Genomic DNA, 9,666 nt, shown 5'->3' with positions numbered 1-9,666 from the left:
TAGTAATTTCACGTATGTCGTCTTAGGGATCTAGAATGTTGTTTCGTATTTGTTGTTTAGTTTTAAAGTGGTCCTAAATTTTTTGTATACTTTTGATGTTTCTTTCGTCAAAATGTTATGATGTCACGTCTTTCCTTTGTTTGTTTATTTTCGTTTTCGCAAAAATAAAAAAAATAAAAAAATAAAAAAAAAGTGGGCGGTGTTTATGCACATGCTGCCCGAACTACGCAAGATCTGATTCATGTATAACATGATACGTAGGCAACCTACTTTTGGGTTCGATCTAATCATTTTGTTTCATTATTTTACATTATTTTCCTCTTTTAAAGAAAAACAAAATGCATAAAGAATGATAAAATAAAGGTAGATAACGAGAGAAAAGAAAAGAGCAGAGATGGATACGAAAAAATATATAATAATATAATGATAATAATAATAAGTGTAGATAAAAAATAAGTGTAGACAAAATCAGGATGATGTTAAAATGACCTCGCTACCCTCAAAAGCTGGTAGAAATGAACATGAATTTAGGGCAATTTTACCAATGTGATTCCCATGCTTGTTGTGTGCCCTAATCCTAACGGATGTCGTCTTTGATGAGCATGTTCTTTCAGATAATAGTGGTAGGTTTGCAGCACTCTGGCTAGTCACCCATACTTCACTAGATCCAAAGCAAAGCTCGTCATGGCTAGCAGGGAGATTGAAAATTCGCTCATTGACCCGGATCAGGATCACAGGGAAGAAAGTTCTGAACACAATGATGAGGTAGTAAGGCTCAGGCAACAATTGATAGATTTACACCAGGCATGGGCCAGCGGAATGCCTCCTCCTCCGCTCCCTGAAGGTCTTGGAAATATCTCTAATTGCCCACCGCTCTCTCAGGCGTAATTCTCTGCTCCTACTGAGTCACCTGAGCACGCGCCAGGATTCACTCTACGACATTATTATCCTGGCAGTTCTGGTGTGCCCTTGGTAGCTCCCCAATCAAGACCAGCTGCTCAGCCAGCGCTACCGATCACACTGGTATTCGTGGCTCCGCCACCACATGAAACTCCCATATATGTTGTGCGTCCCACAATGAGGCTTCTTAGGTCGGCCAGTGAGCCAGTATTGAAGGTTTCAGATAGTCAGTATTATGCCCCGGAGCCTACTTTGCAAATGAATGAACCGTATGGGTACACTCAGCCGCCTGCATTTCCATTTGATACGGAGAAACCTGTCGCAACGGAGGAACAAGATATCATAGCCCGAAAATTGAAAAGTTTAGAACAGACTATGAGAAATTTGCAAGGAATCGGAGATTATAGGAGTGTTTCCTATAAAGATTTTTGCATGTTCCCAGACATCAACCTTTCCCTCGTTTTTAAGATGCCTAAGTTCGAGAAGTATGCAGGACAAGGTGATCCCGTGGCACACTTAAGACGTTATTGCAACCAGTTGAGGGCTGCAGGAGGAAAGGAAGAACTGCTCATGGCCTTCTTTGGCGAGAGTCTTTCAGATCTGGCCTCAGAATGGTTTATCAATCGAGACATCGATAAATGGAACAGCTGGGATGATTTGGCTTCTTAATTTGTTCAACATTTTCAGTAAAACATCGACCTGATTTCGAAAAAAAAATCCTTGGTCAACATGAAGAAAAAGAGCACTGAAGGTTTTAGGGAATACGCGATAAGGTGGCGTGAACAGGCCGCCAAGGTAAAGCCTCCAATGAAAGAAATTAAGTTGGTAGATGTTTTCATTCAGGCGCAGGATGAGACCTATTTTCAACATTTACTTCCGACAATGGGAAAGTCTTTTATGGAAGTCCTCAAAATAGGGGAGATGATAGAGGACGGAATTAAGATCGGCCGAATAGTGAGTTTTGCCGCATTAAAAGCCACCACACAAGCGATTCAAGGTGGATATGGCATATTTGGAGGTAAAAAGAAGAAAGAGGACGTGGCGACTGTTGTAGCTGGAACCCATTCCTATCCCAAAAGGCCACCTCGCCCCTATCCCTAATCCCAAGCCCAAGTCTACGCCCAAGCTCCATATATTCCTCCCCACCATTACTACCCTCCACAAAACCCTTTATATTCTATTCCACCACCACCGTACCCAGTATATAGCGCGCAACCATATGCCCAAACCCCTTTTTTCCCGCAGTGGCGCGTGCAAGCTCCACAAAATCGCCCATTCGCTCCACCAAATTACCAAAACCCCTCCAGACCCAGCTTTCAGCCTAGGCCCGAGTATAAAAAGAAGAAGGCGGTCAAAAATCAATTCACACCTCTTGGGGAGTCATATGTTAGCTTGTTTGATAGGTTGAGAAATTTGAAGGTTTTAAGCCCAATTCAAGGAAGGCTTTCAAATCCACCGCCGAGGAATCTCGATTATTCTTTAAGGTGTGCGTACTGTTTTGATATGCCAGGCCATGATATCGAGAAATGCTGGCATTTAAAGAGAGCTGTCCAAGATTTAATTGACATAAATCAGATGCTGGTCCAGGCCCCGGAGAGTCCAAACATTAACCAGAATCCGCTGCCAACCCATGCTGAAGCCAATATGTTAGAATTAATATATAATGGGAAAGAGTCTTCGAGGGGTTATAAGCCTATTGTCAAGATACAGACCATTGAGGAGAAATCAGTAATTGTAGCGAAGTCTTTGAAAGATAAAGCCCGAGAAAGTACAAAGAAACCCCTGATCACAGTACAAGGTGCCAAAAGGTATGTTGATTTAAGTCAGGATAAACCTAAGTTGACGGTGGTGGGAGCTCTGAGTCAGCCCATCTTGACGGTGAAAGGAGCACAGGCAGCGCTTATTGTCCTCAAACCGGTGACCCAACCTCCAATAGTTGATACGAAAAGGGTTCCTTGGAATTATGGGCAGACTGTGATGACCTATCACGGGAAAGAAGTAGTGGAAGATGTAGATGAGGTAAGGGGTTTGACTAGGTCAGAAAGATGCTTCATGCCTGAAAGCTTAAGAAAGTCCAAGCCAACGGTGAGTGGACCATCATCTATCAAAAAGCCTATCACTGAAGAAGAAGCTGAAGAATTTTTGAAAAAGATGAAATTGCCAGAGTATTCAATATTAGACCAGTTGAAGAAGACCCCCGCGCAAATTTCCCTTTTATCTTTGCTGTTGCACTCCAAGGAGCATCGTGATATTTTACTGAAGGTATTAAATGAAGAATATGTTCCAAGGGAGATTACAATCAACCAACTTGATAAAATGTTTGGAAAAATCTTTGAGGTCAATCGGATCAGCTTTTCTGACGATGAATTGTCTGTTGAAGGTACAAGGCATAACCGGGGCCTTTACATTACAGTGAAGTGTGAAGATTTCTACGTCACTCATGTTATGATTGATGGAGCTTCAGTTGCAAATATTTGCCCTATTTCTACTTTGCAAAAGTTGAATATTGGTGCTGACAGGATCAGGCCCAACAATGTATGTGTTAGGACTTTCGATGGTGCAAAATCAAATTCCATTGACGAAATAGAACTAATGTTGACCATAGGGCCTGTTGAGTTCGCCATAGAGTTTCAAGTATTAAATGTAGACTACTCTTACAATCTGTTGTTGGGAAGGCCGTGGATCCATAAGGCCAAGGCGGTTGCATCTACACTGCACCAAATGATTAAGTTTGAGCATGACAGACAAGAAGTAGTTATTCATGGTGAAGGAGATTTGTCAGCCTACGAAGATTCTCCCTTGTCTCTTATTGAAGCAAATAACGTAGAGGAGACATTCGTCTATCAAATTTTCGATACAGTGCCAGTGAATCGTATCCTTGAATGGCAGGCTATACCGGGACCGCAATTGTCTTCTGCTTCTATCATGATGGTGAGTGAACTTTGGAAATATGGATTTGAGCCAGGAAAGGGTTTGGGAGCGTCTCTGAACGGTTAGCTTGTCTCATATGTTCGAGTGAGAACATAGGCATATTTGGTCTGGGATTTAAGCCTACAGCTAAAGATCTGAAGAAAGCCAAGGGAAGGAAAAAGAAAATATGGTCACTCCCTCGCCCAATGCCACTACTCAGTGAATCATTTGTTAAGAGCGGTGTCACGAAGCATGTGGAATTTGAAGTTGAATTGATTGATGACTTTCAGAACCTTTTTATTGAAGTTGATATGGTCGAAGTAGGAGAAGGTACCAGTATGGCCGACGTGCAATTCATAGGTCCAGCTGTCCGGCTCAATAATTGGGAAGTCACTCCTCTCCCTGTCAGGAGGGAGTTTTGGTAGTTTTTTTGATTTTTCTTTCTATTTATCCGAGTTGTTTCAGGGTTGTAATTCAGATTTTAGTTTGTTTATGTTATGTTGGCATCTGTGTTTAAACCCTTCTATCTTTTATTTAATGAAATGCAATGTCCCTTTTGTTTCGTGTCTAATATATTTGTTTTTCTTTTATGACACAGTTCTCTTTATGCTGATTCTAATGACATGACATGACATGCATGCAAATTTTTTATCCTAATCTTAAAATCCAAACTAATCAAGATGTAATGAAGCAGGATAGGGAATATGATAAAGAAGAAGCACTAGAAGAAATAAGCAAAGAGTTGGAACAGTTTGAAGACAAACCGAATTCTAATTTGAATGAGACTGAGCCAATAAATCTAGGGGATCAAGAAAATGTTAGGGAAACTAAAATCAGTGTACATGTTTTGCCACAGCTAAAAGATGGAATTATTCAAGCATTAATTGATTATAAGGATGTTTTTGCATGGTCTTATGATGATATGCCTGGTTTAAGCACTGAATTAGTGGCTCACAAATTGCCAACTGATCTCGCGTTCCCTCCTGTCAAACAGAAGTTGAGGAAGTTTAAAACGGATGTAAGTATTAAAATTAAAGAGGAAACCATGAAACAACTTAAAGCCAAAGTAATTTAAGTAGCTCGCTATCCCATGTGGTTATCCAATGTTGTTCCCGTACCAAAGAAAGATGGTAAAATTCGAGTGTGTGTTGATTACCATGATTTGAACAAAGCCAGTCCGAAAGATGATTTTCCACTGCCCAACATCCACATTTTGTTAGACAACTGTGCTAAACACGAGGTCGCCTCTTTTGTGGATTGCTATGCCGGATATCACCAGATCATTATGGATGGTGAAGAGGCGGAGAAGACATCTTTTATCACACAATGGGGAACTTATTGTTATCGAGTGATGCCATTCGGTTTGAAAAATGCTGGAGCAACATATACGAGAGCCATGACCAGTATGTTTCATGACATGATGCATAAGGAGATTGAGATCTACGTGGATGATGTGATTATTAAGTCAAAAAGTCAGGCCGACCATGTAAAAGATTTAAGAAAGTTCTTTGAAAGGCTACCCAGGTATAATCTCAAACTCAACCCGGCAAAATGTGTATTTGGAGTTCTATCTGGAAAGCTGTTGGGGTTGGTAGTCAGTCGTCGGGGAATTGAATTGGATCCCTTAAAAATCAAAGCCATTCAGGATTTGCCCCCGCCCAAGAATAGAACGGAGGTGATGAGTTTGCTTGGTAGACTGAACTACATTAGCAGGTTTATTGCTCAACTCACAACCACTTGTGAGCCCATATTTAAGTTGCTGAAAAAGAGTGCTGCAGTAAAATGGACTGAAGAATGTCAGGAAGCGTTCGATCGAATCAAAAGATATTTGTCAAATCCTCCCGTGCTGGTACCCCCAGAGCCTGGTAGGCCTTTGATCTTATATTTATCAGTCATAGACAATTCTTTCGGTTGTGTCCTGGGTCAACATGATGTCACGGGCAAAAAGGAGCAGACTATTTATTATCTTAGCAAGAAATTCACCACTTATGAGGCCAGGTATACTCTTTTTGAAAGGACGTGTTGTGCCCTAACTTGGGTAGCACAGGAGTTGAAGCCTTATCTCTCATCCTATACTACTTATCTCATCTCCTGCATGAATCCTTTGAAGTATATCTTTCAGAAACCTATGCCAATGGGTCGATTGGCAAAATGGCAAATATTGCTTACCGAGTTCAACATTGTATATGTGACTCGAACAGCCATGAAAGCCCAAGCCTTGGCAGATAATCTTGCTAAGAATCCCATCGATAAAGAGTACGAGCCATTAAATACATATTTTTCTGACGAAGAAGTGTCGTGTGTCGATGAAGTCGTTATAGATGCTGATCCAGGTTGGAGGTTATTCTTCGATGGAGCTATCAATATGAAAGGAGTCGGAATAGGTGCGGTTCTTATCTCTGAATCGGGACAACATTTCCCGGTAACAGCACAACTTCGATTCTACTGTACTAACAATATGAAAGAGTATGAAGCCTGCATTCTTGGTTTGAGGTTAGCTGTTGATATGGGAGTCCAAGAATTATTGGTGTTGGGAGATTCAAATTTGCTCGTCCATCAAATTCAAGGCGATTGGGAGATGCGAGATTTGAAGCTCATCCCGTATCGACAAAGCTTACAGGAGCTATGTCAACGGTTTGTGTTAGTAAAATTTAGGCATATTCCAAGGATTCATAGTGAAATTGCTGATGCTTTAGCCACTCTGTCTTCAATGCTCTAACATCCTGACAAAGAGTCGTGATCAGCATGCTTACTGTAATGCGGTTGAAGAAGAGCTCGATGGAGAACCCTGGTTCTTGGATATCAAGCGGTACATTCAGTCAGGAGAATACCCAGCATATGCCACCAACGATCAAAAGAGGACTATTAGGCGTTTGGCTAGTGGATTTTTCTTAAGTGGGAGAATCTTGTATAAGAGAACCCCAGATCTCAGACATTTGAGGTGTGTAGATACAAGAGAAGCCTCGACAATCATGGTTGAAATACACCCTGGAGTATGCGGGTCGCATATGAACAGTCATGTCTTGTCAAAGAAGATTCTTCGAGCAGGTTATTACTAGCTTACTATGGAAAGGGATTCTATTCAATTTGTTCAAAAGTGTCATCAATGTCAGGTACACGGTGATCTGATACGTTCTCCTCCTGTTGAGTTGCATACAATGGCCGCTCCATGGCCGTTCGTGGCTTGGGGAATGGATGTGATTGAACCGATTGAGCCGAAGGCAACAAATGGGCATAGATTCATTTTGGTAGCCATTGACTACTTCACAAAGTGGGTAGAAGCAGTAACTTTAAAGTTAGTGACAAAGAAGGCTGTGGTAGATTTTGTTCATGCCAATATCATTTGTAGATTTGGAATTCCTAAGACGATCATTACAGACAATGCTGCTAATCTCAAAAGTCATTTGATGCAAAAAGTATGTCAACAGTTTAAGATCGCACATCGAAATTCTACTCCATATCACCCAAAGGCCAATGGTGCTGTAGAAGCCACCAATAAGAATATAAAAAAGATACTGCAAAAAATGGTACAAGGGTCTAGACAGTGGCAAGAAAAGTTGTCATTTGCATTGCTAGGTTATCGCACCACTATTCGCACTTCAACAGGGGCAACTCCATATTTATTGGTGTATGGGACAGAAGCAGTCATCCCTGCAGAAGTTGAAATTCCCTCTCTTCGAGTCATTATAGAAGAAGAGATTGATAATGACTAATGGGTAAAAACTCGACTGGAACATTTGAGTTTGATTGAGAAAAAAAGGCTAACATCTGTGTGTCATGGCCAATTGTATCAGAGGAGGATGGCTCGAGCGTATAACAAAAAGTTCCTTCCCAAGAATTTTGAAGTTGGTCAGTTGGTATTGAGACGTATCCTTCCTCACCAGGTTGAAGCGAAAGGCAAGTTCTCCCCTAACTGGCAAGGTCCCTTTGTTGTGAAGAAAGTGTTGCCCAATGGAGCCTTATATTTGACAGATATTGAAGGCAAAATGGTAGAAATGGCTATCAATGCTGATGCGGTCAAAAGATACTATGTATGATATTTGATCCTTTATTGAGTTTATTGCATGTTTAGTACTTGCATTCTTGAAGATTGATATGATGAAGACATTTTATTCTTCTATCCAAACATGGTGTCATCCTTTGTTTACCTGTTTGAGCTTCGTTTTATTTTTCTTTCATATCCCTCTTTTGGAATCAAAATAGAGTCAAAGATAAATATCAAGAAAATAAGAATAAAAGAAAGAGTTTGAAAAAAAAAATCAAAATCAAATCAAAACAAAAAACAAGCTGATGGAACTACGTGCGACCTGATTCTCCTCTCTCGGGAGTGAGATACGTAGGCTGCCCTATTTCGGGCTCGGTCCAACCAAATGAAGATCTAAGATTCACCCAGTCAAAAAAGCTGGGGCATGAGTTAATGTGTTGTTTGAGTCGATTCCAAAAGTTGTAAGTCCCACCCCCACTTCAAGTATCGTTTGAGCCCCTTACCATCTTTTCTAACCTTAACCAAAAGCCAAGTTACAACTAAAGAAAGTCTTTCACATCAATTTTTGATAATGTTAAGGCTAAGCATGCAATGGATATGATGATACATTGTGAGGTACCACTTGTCTCCCTCAGCATAAGAAATCAGGAAAGAAATACAAAAATGAGAGAGTCTTATTGGTGAAAACCCCCGTGGGCATCATAAGGCGATGGTGAGTTGAGAGAAATACAAAAATGAGAGAGTCTTATTGGTGAAAACCACCGTGGGCATCATAAGGCGATGGTGAGTTGAGAGAAATGAAAATAAGAGAGTCTTATTGGTGAAAACCCTTGCAGGCACCATAAGGCGATGGTGAGTGAAGAGAAATAAAAATGAGAGAGTCTTATTGGTGAAAACCCTCATGGGCACCGTAAGGCGATGGAGAGTTCAAGAGAAAAGTGAAAAGTGAAAAGAAAGAGATTTGTTGGCGAAAGTCATTTAAGATGTTGACAATTGAATGTGATGAATGAGTCCAATGGATTTAAAGAAGCGGCTCAGCGGTAAAGGTACGAACTCAACAACAAATGGGGAGTTTGGATAGGGAGATCAGGCAGCTCAATCCAAAATGCATGTCATACTCATTGGAGTTGGTTGTCGTATTCAGATAAGTTTTCTTTTTGAATCTGGGACATTGTCCTTTTTTTTCATTTACATATTCATGCTTTTTGTCTTTCTTATGTCATTTATCAAAATAAAAGTCACCATCATTTCTTTACATTTTAAGTCAAGTCTGTGTCAACACAAGCGAGAAAGGATTTCAAAATTTACTACCAGTCTTTCCACTTATATGAGGGAAAGCCAAGGAATAACACAGGAAAGAAATATGATTGTAATTCAACACGAAGCAAAGGAAGTCTATCAACCGACAGACTATTGGATCCGTGGAAGCATTCAGATTTGGGAAAAGAGTGCACCTCAGGGGCATGGTAAAATGGAAATCCATTGTTTGAGTCAGAACTCATTTCCCTCAATTTGGATCCGGGTCGATGATGCGACAAGACAGGGCTGTTAGCGATTTGGAACAAAGATGAAAGGAACGAGTGCTGGGCAGATACCTGAGAAGCCAAGATCTGCAAGCCACCACTAAGTTTTTAACTGACAAATTTTCTTTGCTGATATAGGGGCAAATTCGCTTCACTTAATTTAGCTATCATTGGAAATGCACATCCATGGGATTTTACTTTTTGTTCAGGACCCTCCTGAAAAATGGGATTTTACTTTCTGTTCAGGACCCTCCTGAAAAATGGGGTTTTACTTTATATTCAGGACCCTCCTAAAAAATGGAATTCTACTTGCTGTTCAGGACCCTCCTGAAAAATGGGATTTTACTT

Source organism: Capsicum annuum, chromosome 6, assembly GCF_002878395.1.
Source record: "Capsicum annuum cultivar UCD-10X-F1 chromosome 6, UCD10Xv1.1, whole genome shotgun sequence".
Taxonomy (NCBI): Eukaryota; Viridiplantae; Streptophyta; class Magnoliopsida; order Solanales; family Solanaceae; genus Capsicum; species Capsicum annuum.
Note: the sequence above shows the minus strand (reverse complement) of the source record.